The sequence below is a fragment of the Bombina bombina genome, chromosome 7 (assembly GCF_027579735.1).
Source record: "Bombina bombina isolate aBomBom1 chromosome 7, aBomBom1.pri, whole genome shotgun sequence".
Taxonomy (NCBI): domain Eukaryota; kingdom Metazoa; phylum Chordata; class Amphibia; order Anura; family Bombinatoridae; genus Bombina; species Bombina bombina.
The window spans coordinates 258,603,170-258,615,673 of NC_069505.1; positions in this window are offsets into that span (position 1 = coordinate 258,603,170).

The following is a 12,504-nucleotide window of genomic DNA, read 5'->3' on the forward strand; positions in this document are numbered from 1 at the left end:
TGTACCATTGCTTGAAGAAGGTGTCTTCCAGAAACTGGCAGTAGGACTGGGAGTTGAGCTTGACTCTATCCTCAACCCGAAAAGGCCCCACAAGCTCATCTTTGATGATACCAGCCCAAACCAGTACTCCACCTCCACCTTGCTGGCGTCTGAGTCGGACTGGAGCTCTCTGCCCTTTACCAATCCAGCCACGGGCCCATCCATCTGGCCCATCAAGACTCACTCTCCTTTCATCAGTCCATAAAACCTTAGAAAAATCAGTCTTGAGATATTTCTTGGCCCAGTCTTGACGTTTCAGCTTGTGTGTCTTGTTCAGTGGTGGTCGTCTTTCAGCCTTTCTTACCTTGGCCATGTCTCTGAGTATTGCACACCTTGTGCTTTTGGGCACTCCAGTGATGTTGCAGCTCTGAAATATGGCCAAACTGGTGGCAAGTGGCATCTTGGCAGCTGCACGCTTGACTTTTCTCAGTTCATGGGCAGTTATTTTGCGCCTTGGTTTTTCCACACGCTTCTTGCGACCCTGTTGACTATTTTGAATGAACCGCTTGATTGTTCGATGACCACGCTTCAGAAGCTTTGCAATTTTAAGAGTGCTGCATCCCTCTGCAAGATATCTCACTATTTTTGACTTTTCTGAGCCTGTCAAGTCCTTCTTTTGACCCATTTTGCCAAAGGAAAGGAAGTTGCCTAATAATTATGCACACCTGATATAGGGTGTTGATGTCATTAGACCACACCCCTTCTCATTACAGAGATGCACATCACCTAATATGCTTAATTGGTAGTAGGCTTTCGAGCCTATACAGCTTGGAGTAAGACAACATGCATAAAGAGGATGATGTGGTCAAAATACTAATTTGCCTAATAATTCTGCACTCCCTGTATACGTCTGTCTGTCTATATCTCTTTCCAGCTACTGACAGTACAGCCATCACCAGAAACTATATGTCTGTCTGTCTATATCTCTCTCGCAACTGACAGTACAGCCATCACCAGAAACTATATGTCTGTCTGTCTATATCTCTCTCGCCACTGACAGTACAGCCATCACCAGAAACTATACATCTGTCTATATCTCTCTCTCTCGCCACTAACAGTACAGCCATCACCAGAAACTATACGTCTGTCTATCTCTCTCTCTCTCTCTCTACTGACAGTACAGCCATCACCAGAAACTATATGTCTGTCTGTCTATATCTCTCTCGCCACTGACAATACAGCCATCACCAGAAACTATACGTCTGTCTGTCTATATCTCTCTCGCCACTGACAGTACAGCCATCACCAGAAACTATACGTCTTTCTGTCTATATCTCTCTCTCGCCACTGACAGTACAGCCATCACCAGAAACTAAACGTCTTTCTGTCTATATCTCTCTCTCGCCACTGACAGTACAGTCATCACCAGAAACTATATGTCTGTCTATATCTCTTTCTTTTTTCTTTCTTTTTTCTTTCTTTCTTTTTTTCTTTCTTTCTTTCTTTCTTTCTTTCTTTCTGTCTTTCGGTCTCTCTTTAAATTTCTCTCATTCTCCCTCCCTCACTCGCTCTCTTTTTCTTTCTTTATCTCTTTTTTTCTTTCTTTCTTTCTTTCTTTCTTTCTTTCTTTCTTTCTTTCTTTCTTTTTTTCTTATCTCTCTCTTTTTCCCCTCACTTGCTCTCTTTTTCTTTCTTTCTTTCTTTTTCTCTCTCTAGTCTGCTGTATTGTTTTTGCTGTGTACATCTAAAGAGCTGGACTCAGACACGGTATCACAAGACTGATTCATCTGAGATGTGTAAAACAGGCGTGAAGTATGTAGTGGAGCAGCCAGTCTCCTGACCCCTTTACAGAGTCACAGATCTAGCCAGAGAACTCTACGATCGCTTATAATATTTCTTCAGCTCTTCCTGGCAGACACACTAATATAGATGTGTCGATAGATAGACAAGTATACACAGATAGATAGATAGATAGACACTTGTAAATATAGATAGACAGATAGATAGATAGATAGATAGATATATAAATGGCCTCCCCATACACTTTAGAATACAATTCAAAGTATTATCCCTAACCTATAAAGCACTCAACAACCTTACTTTCAACTTTATTTCCTCTTTCATCTTCAAATACTCCCCGATCGTCTTCTTCAATCAACCTCTGACCTACGTCTCTCCACTTCTCTACGTCCCTCTCTCACCTCCAAAACTTCTCACGCGCCGCTCCTGTCCTATGGAACTCTCTACCCCGCTCCATCAGACTGTCTCTAACCTTGTATAGCTTCAGACGCTCTTTGAAAACCCACCTATTTAGAGAGGCTTTCCATCTCTTTCCTGTTTTTCATCCTTACCAAAATAAATCTTAAAGTGTCTTGACTCACTGCTGCTACCCCAAATCTTATGTCTCTGCACCCTCAACCTGTAGACTGTAGGCTCTCCGTAGCAGGGCCCTCTTCCTCTTGTACTTGATATGTATAGTCTGTTATGTTATCTTATCATAAACGCTTCTCGTTGTATACCCCTATCTCTGTACCCAGCGCTACAATTTTTTTTCGCTGTATAAATAAATGATAAATGATAATAGATAGATAGGTATCACACTTACATACTTTATTAATTACACTGTATTTTCATATATAAAAATCTCTTTCTGTTCATGACACCCTGTTCATGACACCCTAGTTAGGAATTGCTGCCCTACACTAACAATACTTTCTCTTGTAAGGTGTATCCAGTCCACGGATCATCCATTACTAGTGGGATATTCTCCTTCCCAACAGGAAGCTGCAAGAGGATCACCCACAGCAGAGCTGTCTATATAGCTCCTCCCCTAACTGCCACTACCAGTCATTCTCTTGCAGCTCTCAACAAAAAAGGAAGTAGCTAGAGAGATGTGGTGTTTATTTAGTTTATCTTCAATCAAAAGTTTGTTATTTTCAAATGGTACCGGAGTTGTACTGTTTTATCCTCAGGCAGAAAGTTGAAGAAGAGTCTGCCTGTGGTTTTTGATGATCTTAGCAGGTTGTAACTAAGATCCCTTGCTGTTCTCACACATAACTGAAGAGATGAGGTAACTTCAGCTGGGGGAATGGCGTGCAGGGTCTCCTGCTATGAGGTATGTGCAGTTTAAATTTTTCTAGCGAAATGAATATGCTAGAAAATGCTGTTAATACCGGATTTATGTAAGGTAAGCCTGATTACAGTGATTTAATAACGACTAGTATCATGCTTGCTGTAAAAGGTAATATTCTTATTACTTTCTCACATTACTGAAAATAAGATAACGTTTGCTGGAAGTGTTTAAACGTTTTTTTTTGTTGTTGTTTTTTTTCTACATATTGGTGATAAAACTGTATTGGGGCCCAGTTTTTTCCACATGGCTGGCTAGATTTTGCCTAGGGATAGTTTTTTATGGCCCTCTCACTGTGAGTACAGGTTGGGAGGGGCCTAATTTCAGGCCTAAATCGTGCAGTAGTTTTTGCAGCTTGAGACTTCCAGCTTCCCTGAAGGAGTCCCCTGAACACTTAGGACCTCTACAAAGGGTTTTTGTGCCTTCAAAAGTCGTTGTATGGGCAGGTAGGGCCATAGCAGAGCTGTGGCAGTTTGTTGTGACTGTTAAAAAACGTTTATATCGTTTTTTTTGATCCGGTTTTGAAACTAAGGGGTTAATCATCCATTTGCAAGTGGGTGCAATGCTCTGTTAGTCTATTATACACACTGTAAAAATTTCGTAAGATTTACTGCTTTTTATCACTGTTTTTTCAATTTCTGACAAAATTTGTTTCTCTTTAAGGCACAGTACCGTTTTTATTTTTTGCTTGTTTACATTTATCAAAGTGTTTTCCAAGCTTGCTGGTCTCATTGCTAGTCTGTTTAAACATGTCTGACATAGAGGAAACTCCTTGTTCATTATGTTTAGAAGCCATTGTGGAACCCCCTCTTAGAATGTGTATCAAATGTACTGATTTTACTTTAAGTTATAAAGATCATATTCTGTCTTTAAAAGATTTATCACCAGAGGAAATTGACAAGGGGGAAGTTATGTCGACTAACTCGCCCCACGTGTCAGAACCTTTGACTCCCGCTCAAGTGGCGCCAAGTACATCTAGCGCGCCCATGGCGTTTACTTTACAAGACATGGCGGCAGTTATGGATCATACCATTACAGCGGTATTGTCCAAACTACCAGGGTTACAAGGAAAGCGTGACAGCTCTGGGACTAGAAAAAAAACAGAGCTCTCTGACGCTTTAGTAGCTATGTCTGATATCCCCTCACAATATGCAGAAGCTGAGGCAGGAGAGCTTCTTTCTGTGGGTGATTTTTCTGACTCAGGGAAGATGCTTCAACCTGATTCTGATATGTCTACATTTAAATTTAAGCTTGAACACCTCCGCGTGTTGCTCAGGGAGGTTTTAGCTACTCTGGATGACTGTGACACCATTATAGTGCCAGAGAAATTGTGTAGATTGGATAAATACTATGCAGTGCCTGTTTACACTGATGTTTTTCCAATACCTAAAAGGTTTTCAGAAATTATTACTAAGGAATGGGATAGACCAGGTGTACCGTTCTCTCCCCCCTCCTATTTTTAAGAAAATGTTTCCAATAGATGCCGCTACACGGGACTTATGGCAAACGGTCCCTAAGGTGGAGGGAGCAGTTTCTACCCTAGCTAAGCGTACAACTATTCCCGTCGAGGGCAATTGTGCTTTCCTAGATCCAATGGATAAAAAGTTAGAGGGTTACCTTAAGAAAATGTTTATTCAACAAGGTTTTATTCTCCAGCCTCTTGCATGCATTGCCCCGGTCACTGCTGCTGCGGCCTTCTGGTTTGAGTCTCTGGAAGAGGCTTTACAGGTAGAAACTCCATTGGATGATATACTTGACAAGCTTAAAGCGCTTAAGCTAGCCAATTCATTTGTTTCTGACGCCGTTGTTCATTTAACCAAACTAACGGCTAAGAACTCAGGTTTTGCTATACAGGCGCGTAGGGCGCTATGGCTTAAATCCTGGTCAGCTGACGTTACTTCAAAGTCTAAGCTTCTCAACATTCCCTTCATGGGGCAGACCCTATTCGGGTCTGGACTGAAGGAGATCATTTCTGATATTACTGGAGGAAAAGGTCATGCCCTTCCTCAGGATAGGTCTAATAAATTAAGGACCAAACAAACTAATTTTCGTGCCTTTCAAAACTTTAAGACCAGCGCGGCATCAACTCCCTCTAATGCAAAACAAGAGGGAAATTTTGCCCAGTCCAAGCCGGTCTGGAGACCTAACCAGGCCTCCAACAAAGGTAAGCAGGCCAAGAAGCCTGCTGCTGCCTCTAAGACAGCATGAAAGATCAGCCCCCGATCCGGTAACGGATCTAGTAGGGGGCAGACTTTCTCTCTTTGCCCAGGCTTGGGCAAGAGATATCCAGGATCCCTGGGCGTTGGAAATTGTGTCCCAGGGATATCTTCTGGACTTCAAAGCTTCTTCCCCAAAAGGAAGATTTCACCTCTCACAATTATCTGCAGACCAGATAAAGAGAGAGGCATTCTTACATTGTGTTCAAGACCTCCTAGTTATGGGAGTGATCCACCCAGTTCCAAAGGAGGAACAGGGGCAAGGCTTCTATTCAAATCTCTTTTTGGTTCCCAAGAAAGAGGGAACCTTCAGACCAATCTTAGATCTCAAGATCCTAAACAAATTTCTCAGGGTCCCATCTTTCAAGATGGAGACTATTCGAACCATCCTACCTATGATCCAGGAGGGTCAATACATGACTACCGTGGACTTAAAGGATGCTTATCTTCACATTCCGATACACAAAGATCATCATCGGTTTCTCAGGTTCGCTTTCCTAGACAGGCATTACCAGTTTGTGGCTCTTCCCTTTGGGTTAGCTATGGCACCAAGAATCTTTACGATGGTTCTGGGGTCACTTCTGGCGGTCCTAAGGCCGCGGGGCATAGCAGTAGCCCCTTACTTAGACAACATTCTGATACAGGCGTCGAATTTCCAAATTGCAAAGTCCCATACGGACATTGTTCTGGCATTCCTGAGGTCTCATGGGTGGAAAGTGAATGAAAAGAAGAGTTCTCTATCCCCTCTCACAAGAGTTTCCTTCCTGGGAACTCTGATAGATTCTGTAGAAATGAGGATTTACCTGACAGAGGACAGGTTGTCAAAACTTCTAAATTCCTTTTTTTATTTGATTATTTTCACAGTAAACAAAAAGAACAGATCAAAAGACAAAACAAAAACAAAAAAAAGAGAAAAATACATAAACAATCTTATCCATATAACGGTTTAGACCGTCTGACTGGTATACAAAACCTCATTAAGATATACCAGGACATAAAACAAAGCAATATCTCGTCTCTTTTTACACAGACACACTCCCTTTAGGGCTTCTAACTTCTAAAAAAGTTCTAAACTTCTAAATTCCTGCCGTGTTCTTTATTATACTTCTCTCCCTTCGGTGGCTCAGTGTATGGAAGTAATCGGCTTAATGGTAGCGGCAATGGACATAGTTCCGTTTGCCCGCCTACATCTCAGACCGCTGCAACTCTGCATGCTCAGTCAGTGGAATGGGGATTACACAGATTTGTCCCCTCTACTAAATCTGGATCAAGAGACCAGGGATTCTCTTCTCTGGTGGCTATCTCGGGTCCATCTGTCCAAAGGTATGACCTTCCGCAGGCCAGATTGGACAATAGTAACAACAGATGCCAGCCTTTTGGGCTGGGGTGCAGTCTGGAACTCTCTGAAGGCTCAGGGGTCGTGGACTCAGGAGGAGGCACTCCTTCCAATAAACATTCTGGAACTAAGAGCGATATTCAATGCTCTTCAGGTTTCAAAGATAATTCAATGGGCAGAGATTCACTCTTGCCATCTATCAGCTATCCATATCCCAGGAGTAGAGAACTGGGAGGCAGATTTTCTAAGTCGTCAGACTTTTCATCCGGGGGAGTGGGAGCTCCATCCGGAGGTGTTTGCACAGTTGATTCAACGTTGGGGCAAACCAGAACTGGATCTCATGGCATCTCGCCAGAACGCCAAGCTTCCTTGTTACGGATCCAAGTCCAGGGATCCCAAGGCAGCGCTGATAGATGCTCTAGCAGCGCCTTGGTCCTTCAACCTGGCTTATGTGTTTCCACCGTTTCCTCTGCTCCCTTGTCTGATTGCCAAGATCAAACAGGAGAGAGCATCGGTAATTTTGATAGCACCTGCGTGGCCATGCAGGACTTGGTATGCAGATCTGGTGGACATGTCATCCTTTCCACCATGGACTCTGCCTCTGAGGCAGGACCTTCTACTTCAGGGTCCTTTCAACCATCCAAATCTAATTTCTCTGCGGCTGACTGCTTGGAGATTGAATGCTTGATTTTATCAAAGCGTGGTTTCTCCGAGTCGGTCATTGATACCTTAATACAGTCGCGAAAGCCTGTCACCAGGAAAATCTATCATAAGATATGGTGTAAATATCTTCATTGGTGTGAATCCAAGGGTTACTCATGGAGTAAAGTCAGGATTCCTAGGATATTATATTTTCTCCAAGAAGGATTTGAGAAGGGTTTGTCAGCTAGTTCCTTAAAAGGACAGATTTCTGCCCTGTCTATTCTTTTGCACAAACGTCTGGCTGAGGTTCCAGACGTGCAGGCGTTTTGTCAGGCTTTAGTCAGAATCAAGCCTGTGTTTAAACCTGTTGCTCCGCCTTGGAGTTTAAATTTAGTTCTTAAGGTTCTTCAAGGGGTTCCATTTGAACCTTTGCATTCCATAGATATTAAGCTCTTATCCTGGAAGGTTCTGTTTTTAGTAGCTATCTCCTCGGCTCGAAGAGTTTTGGAGTTATCTGCTTTACAATGTGATTCCCCTTATCTAATTTTTCATGCAGATAAGGTAGTGTTACGTACCAAACCTGTTTTTTTACCTAAGGTGGTATCTAATAAAAATATCAATCAGTAGATTGTTGTTCCGTCACTGTGTCCTAATCCTTCTTCAAAGAAGGAACGTCTTTTACACAATCTTGACGTGGTTCGTGCTTTAAAGTTTTATTTACAAGCTACTAAAGATTTTCGTCAAACATCTGCATTGTTTGTTGTCTACTCTGGACAGAGGAGAGGCCAAAAGGCTTCTGCAACCTCTCTTTCTTTTTGGCTAAGGAGTATAATACGCTTAGCTTATGAGACTGCTGGCCAGCAGCCTCCTGAAAGGATTACAGCTCATTCTACTAGAGCGGTAGCTTCCACATGGGCTTTTAAAAATGAGGCTTCTGTTGAACAGATTTGTAAGGCGGCGACTTGGTCTTCGCTTCATACTTTTTCAAAGTTCTATAAATTTGATACTTTTGCTTCTTCGGAGGCTATTTTTGGGAGAAAGGTCTTGTAGGCAGTGGTGCCTTCCGTTTAAGCATCTGCCTTGTCCCTCCCTTCATCCGTGTCCTATAGCTTTGGTATTGGTATCCCACAAGTAATGGATGATCGGTGGATTGGATACACCTTACAAGAGAAAACATAATTTATGCTTACCTGATAAATTTATTTCTCTTGTGGTGTATCCAGTCCACGGCCCGCCCTGTCATTTTAAGGCATGTGTTTTTTATTTTTAAACTACAGTCACCACTGCACCCTATAGTTTCTCCTTTCTCTTGCTTGTCTTCGGTCGAATGACTGGTAGTGGCAGTTAGGGGAGGAGCTATATAGACAGCTCTGCTGTGGGTGATCCTCTTGCAGCTTCCTGTTGGGAAGGAGAATATCCCACAAGTAATGGATGATCCGTGGACTGGATACACCACAAGAGAAATAAATTTATCAGGTAAGCATAAATTATGTTTTCTACTGTTTAAAAATTATTTTATTGAAATTTTCATTGATTACAAAATGATTTACAGGTACAGAGATTGAGATGTAGCATTCAAGGGATCTTATACAATAACCAGAGGACTACATTGTTACGGTACCAACTGTGTACCAAGGGTTAACCCCAGATGAACAATGTCCTGCATAGACAATCAGCAATTCACAACCCAGCCAGTTTCAGGTTTAAAACAGAATGACAACTTTATTTGAAGGCAGCACACAGATTTATACAGGTTTTTGACCCCCCCTCAGATGGGGGTTGAAAGAATGTTGTACATTAGATAAAAGGGAGAAGCGCCCTTGACATGATACAATAGAATTATATTACTTAAATACTTTACTTAGGCAGATAACAACTTAAACACATTTGGCTTGTCTTATCACCTAGCGTCTGTTCTCTGAGGGTGATTAAACAATGGCCTGTTTATTACTTAAATGTAATTATAGCACACAATAGCTGAGGCCAGAAAACCTGTCTTTAGAAATTAGATTCTTAAAGCTAAACACAGTTAACTCTTTCAGTCCTGACAGAAGGGTCTGTCACATAGCTCCCCCCTTGTGGAACACTCCGGCAGACCCGGCTTGACCCTTTTGCGGGTCAACCTGGGGATGACCGGACTAGGAGGTGGTAGGCATGTCAGTTTGCTGGGACAATCCATCTGTATTCCCGTTATGAGAGAGAATCCCTGTCTGTATAAATAAGGGTTCAACCTCTTCAGTGCCCCGACTAGGGCTAAACAGTCCTTCAAAATATCATCGGCTTCTTTACGTGGTTTTTGTACCTGCTCTTTATAGGTATCCACAATCCCTTCATACTGACATAGGGTGCCCTTGAGTTGCTGCACCTCCCTATGAGCCAGCGTCAGCTTCTCCTCCAGTGTCACTAAGTTTGTCCTTAATGTTTCATGTTCCACTCTCAAGCTGGTGTTTTCTGCAGTCTGTCGGTGCAGCTTGTCTAGCAGAGATTCCTGTTCTAAACGTGCTTTTTCCTCTGCACTCCTCTTCTCTCCCGCTAGCACTGTTACATGATTATTTAACGTGACCATTTTATCCTCTACGTGACTCTTCTCCTTCATCAGCGCATTGTAACGTGACTCCCACATATCAATAGCGGATAGAGATTTACTGAGCTCAGCGTCCTGGGGCTTAGCAGCAGGGGGGTCAGTCTCTGCTGCACGGATCTGAGCACGGGTAGTCACAGGGTTAACATCAGCGGGACCCATGGGAGCATAGGCAGAAACAAGGGGGACCAAGGTATTTCCAAGGAGAACATCAGCTGGTAAATCCTTCATGACCCCCACATTCACAGGTCTAGCGCCCCCTCCCCAATCCAAATGCACCCTGGCAACAGGTAGGCGGAACACAGTGCCCCCTGCTACCCTCACAGCCACAGTGTCTCCTGTGTGCTGTTTCTCAGACACCAAGTTCTTTCGAAGCAAGGTCATGGTAGCACCAGTATCCCGTAGACCACTGACCTCCTTCCCATTCACTTTAACCAGTTGCCGGTTATTCCGGTGGGCAGCTTGCACAAGGTCTGCCTCATGTAGGATGCCCCAGCATTCTTGCGCCTCTACGTAGCGGGCCGCAGGCTGAGGATTACGTGGGATTCCGCTAGCGGGTCTTCTCCAGGACTGTGCTTGGTTCGCTGCGTTTAGGGGACACTCTGGTCTTTTGTGCCCTAGTTGCTTACATCCAAAGCACCGAATAGGTTGTGAGTAGCCCCGCGAATTGAACCAGGCTCTCTGAGGGTAGTTCGTGGCCCGAGACCGTGTGGTATAGCGGTGCGCCGGGGTTTGGTAACTGGCAGCTGCTGGGGTGACTGGGGGTCTGTACTCCACTCTAGCAGGGGGCTTAGTGGTAGCAGTGTCCAGTTTGCGGGCATCCGTATACTCATCTGCCAAGCGAGCCGCTTCATGCAGGGTGGAGGGTTTACGGTCCCGAACCCACTCTCGAACTCCTGCGGGTAACTTGTCGAAGCAATGTTCCAACAGGAATAGCTGCAGCACCTCTTCCCCCGATACGGCTTGGCACCCCGCTATCCAGTGAGCTGCTGTGCGGTGCACCTTACATGCCCACTCAAGGTAGGAATCACCAGCTAATTTAACAGTGTCTCTGAACCGCCTCCGGTATGCCTCCGGTGTAACCGCATACCTGGAGAGCAGAGCCTCTTTTACAGTATTATAATCCCCGACTTCCTCATCTGGAATGGCCCGAAAAGCCTCACTGGCCCGGCCGGATAATTTTCCGGATAATATCGTGACCCAGTCCTCTGCGGGTACCTTGTGTAGTGCACATTGCCTCTCAAAATCTGCAAGGTACCCATCAATCTCTCCTTCTGTTTCCAGGAAGTTTTTAAAAGCTGCAAAATTTACTTTTCTCTTTTCCACTGGGTTTGCTGCAGCGCCGCTTTGGCGAAGTAGGTTGGCCTCCACAGCTGCTATGACCCGGTCGATAATTTCCACAGATGGGTTGGGGCCATAATGTGCCAGTCTTATTTTAACCGCCCGATCAAAGCTTGCTTCTTCAGGGGTTCTGTCTGATATGCTGGGCCCATTGGTTCCTTCTGTCCCTGGTACTCTTTCCATCTTAGTCAGTATTGTAAAAATCCCCCTCTTCCTGAGGTTACTGGCTTGTGTAGTTGCTCTTCTGGGCGATAAGGATTCTCCCGTCGCTTGCCACCAATGTTACGGTACCAACTGTGTACCAAGGGTTAACCCCAGATGAACAATGTCCTGCATAGACAATCAGCAATTCACAACCCAGCCAGTTTCAGGTTTAAAACAGAATGACAACTTTATTTGAAGGCAGCACACAGATTTATACAGGTTTTTGACCCCCCCCTCAGATGGGGGTTGAAAGAATGTTGTACATTAGATAAAAGGGAGAAGCGCCCTTGACATGATACAATAGAATTATATTACTTAAATACTTTACTTAGGCAGATAACAACTTAAACACATTTGGCTTGTCTTATCACCTAGCGTCTGTTCTCTGAGGGTGATTAAACAATGGCCTGTTTATTACTTAAATGTAATTATAGCACACAATAGCTGAGGCCAGAAAACCTGTCTTTAGAAATTAGATTCTTAAAGCTAAACACAGTTAACTCTTTCAGTCCTGACAGAAGGGTCTGTCACATACATAATAAGTCATGGATACAGCACAAGTAAAGCCAGAACTTAGTGATTGTTAGCTTGGTAAGCCATTTTGCAAAGAAGATATCTATGCTTTGCACAAGTATTAGCAAGTCCCGAGATGAAACCATAATGTCCTTTAGATTAAATACTGACGAGGTTTGCCATGTCTAAGGAAAGGACATCTATGAAAAGGAAGTATCTTATTCAACAACTTTGAGGTTTATCGAATTTAGATAGTAACCAGAACATACAACAAGTATACATAGACACAGTAAGTAAAGATAGATAATATTTCTTTGGTGCACATTTTGCAAAATACATAAATATCCATTTTTTACCTAATGTTGTCTTTATGTAAGATTCTAATGGGTAAGACAAGAATCCCAAATAAATAACATACGGCTAGATTACGAGTCTTGCGTTAGGGTTAAAAAGCAACGTTGAGAGGTCCCAACGCTGCTTTTTTACGCCAGCTGGTATTACGAGTCTGGCAGGTACAGGTGTACCACTCACTTTTTTTCCGCAACTCGAGCATACCGCAAAT